The 2302-nt window shown below is 45.2% G+C and overlaps 1 non-coding gene across 1 annotated transcript; it reads right to left on the minus strand.

The window, feature by feature from the left end:
- Nucleotides 1-1062: 1062 nt before the first annotated feature.
- Nucleotides 1063-1168, minus strand: LOC117129415. The gene has a single exon (XR_004453064.1). It is a non-coding gene; the product is annotated as a small nucleolar RNA R71 (small nucleolar RNA).
- Nucleotides 1169-2302: the final 1134 nt, after the last annotated feature.

Here is a 2302-nt window from a genome sequence, read left to right on the forward strand (position 1 = left end):
ATCTATAGGAATTATAATCTCCAACACCTGAATAGTGGCCCTGCATCTAATATCATTTCCAAACTAAGTTACATTTATCATTTACTCGTTGTTACTATTGCTATTTTATTTAAAACATTACAAACCTTTAGAATTAATAAACACTAGATTTAATTGTTCCCTAGCTCCTTGTGGATTCGATCCCTAAGTACTACATCTGAACCTCTTTTGATGAGAGTAACACTCCTTAGGGTAATTTGAGTGGTATCAAATTTGGCGCCGTTGCCGGGGAGCTTTGATCGCCATTAGATTTAGTTTTATTAGTTCTTATTCTTTTCTTTACCCCCTTTTCTAATAATCTTTCTTTTTCTTGTCTTTTCAGGTGCATGCCCAGCGGTACCAGAAGCAAAAAGGAGAAAGACTTGCTGTTCTCAGACGATCCTGCTCATTTGGAACGCACCATCCGTAGAGGTCAACGTTCCACATCGCTCGACGCAACCACTTCGTCGTCGATCGATACGCACAACCAACCGTCGACCGACACCAGACCATCATCGTCGATCGATCCCATCGTTCGACAACGATCGATACTACACCGCGTACATCGATCGTAACGTGTCGTAAAAAATGGTCAGAAAATAGATGCTCAGGGAACTGTAATCCCTGATGCTGATGCTACAGGAGCTGCTCAACCTGTAGATGAGGACGCTCGATCGAAACCACTGGCCGACTACAATCGCCCAGATGAGTACTATTCCAACAGATCAGCGATTCGACTTCCGGAGATCCAGAAGCAGAATTTCGAGATGAAGCCTCAATACTACACTCTCGTGTCGCAGATACCCTACTCTGGGTTACCGCACGAGCATCCTATGGACCATTTGGAACGGTTTGAGGATCTAATCGCTGCCATTCGGATGGAAGGAGTCCCCGAAGATTACCTGCTGTGTAAGCTCTTCAGATACACGCTGAATGGAGAAGCGATGCACTGGCTTAGGCAGCAACCCACAGAATCTTTAACATCCTGGAGCGACATCAAGAATCCTTTCTTACGAAACTTATTCGATGAGGCACGCGCTGAAGAACTTCGGAACAAAATTTCCACATTCTCGCAGAAGGCTGGAGAGTCCTTCAAAGATGCGTGGATTAGATTTAGGTTTTTCCAGCGAGACTGTCCACACCACGGATTTAATGAAGTGCAGCTGCTAAGCACTTTCTTCCGAGGTCTCGCCTTACAGTATCAAATGGCTCTTGATACGGCGAGTGAAGGAAACTTCACTACTCGGAATCCGTTGGAAGCTGTGAGACTTATCGAAAACCTTGCTAACAGCAGCAGCACCAAAAACACTGACTCTGAACGGAAGAAGTCTGTAGCCTCTATCGGGAAGGAACAGATGGACGAAGTAAGAGCTAAGTTAGATGTGGTGCACGAACTTCTTAGGAAGCAAGTCTGTTCAGCTGAAGGAGAAGTAGCAGATACGAAGGAGAAGAAGATGTGAACTACATCGGAGGTACCGGATTCCAAAATTTGGAAACCAGGGCGGAAACAGAAACTTCTTTGGAAATGGCCAAAGAAGTAACCAAAGTTCACAATTTCAAAAACCCTTCAACAACAGCAAGAGCTACTCGAACTCTTACTATCAAAATCCACCACCCCAAACTCAGGAAAGCAAGATCGAAGAAATGCTTGATCGAGTACTGTTGGGACAACAACAAATCACCGTGGATTTCAACGGTAAGATAGACTCTGCCTACAACAATCTGAACACCAAAATCGAGACCTTAGGGACTCAGGTGAGAAAACTTGAAACCCAAGTAATTCAGACGGGCGAGACTATTAAGAGGCAAGAAGCTTTTGCTAGAGAAGCAGGAGCCGACAAAGGGAAACACCACGTAAATGCCATCATAGATGATGAATTCTGGCAAGTGGTGAGAAATGAAAACCTTGAGGAAGGAGATTTCGAAATCGAAAGCTCCATGAGTCTCGGCGGATCCCAATGGTGTCGACCGATGTCGATGAACTCGCATCGATCGACAGACCATGATGAAGATCGATGGACGGATTACTCCAGTCATCGATCGACGTCGTCTGCCAATTCGACTGAATGCAATGCGGTTCGAATTCTAACTCATGAAGAATTCGCAGCTAAGCATCCTCACCCACCCTCCCCTTTCTATGAAAAAATCGATCGATCGGTTAACCAACCATCGATCGACAGAGTGAGTCCGACGTCGATCGTCACAACACACCTCCCATCGATCGACAGGAACCTCTGACATACCGAGTGCGGTTACCCTCAATCGATAATGATTACATCAATGC

The sequence above is a fragment of the Brassica rapa genome, chromosome A10, assembly GCF_000309985.2.
Source record: "Brassica rapa cultivar Chiifu-401-42 chromosome A10, CAAS_Brap_v3.01, whole genome shotgun sequence".
Lineage (NCBI taxonomy): Eukaryota > Viridiplantae > Streptophyta > Magnoliopsida > Brassicales > Brassicaceae > Brassica > Brassica rapa.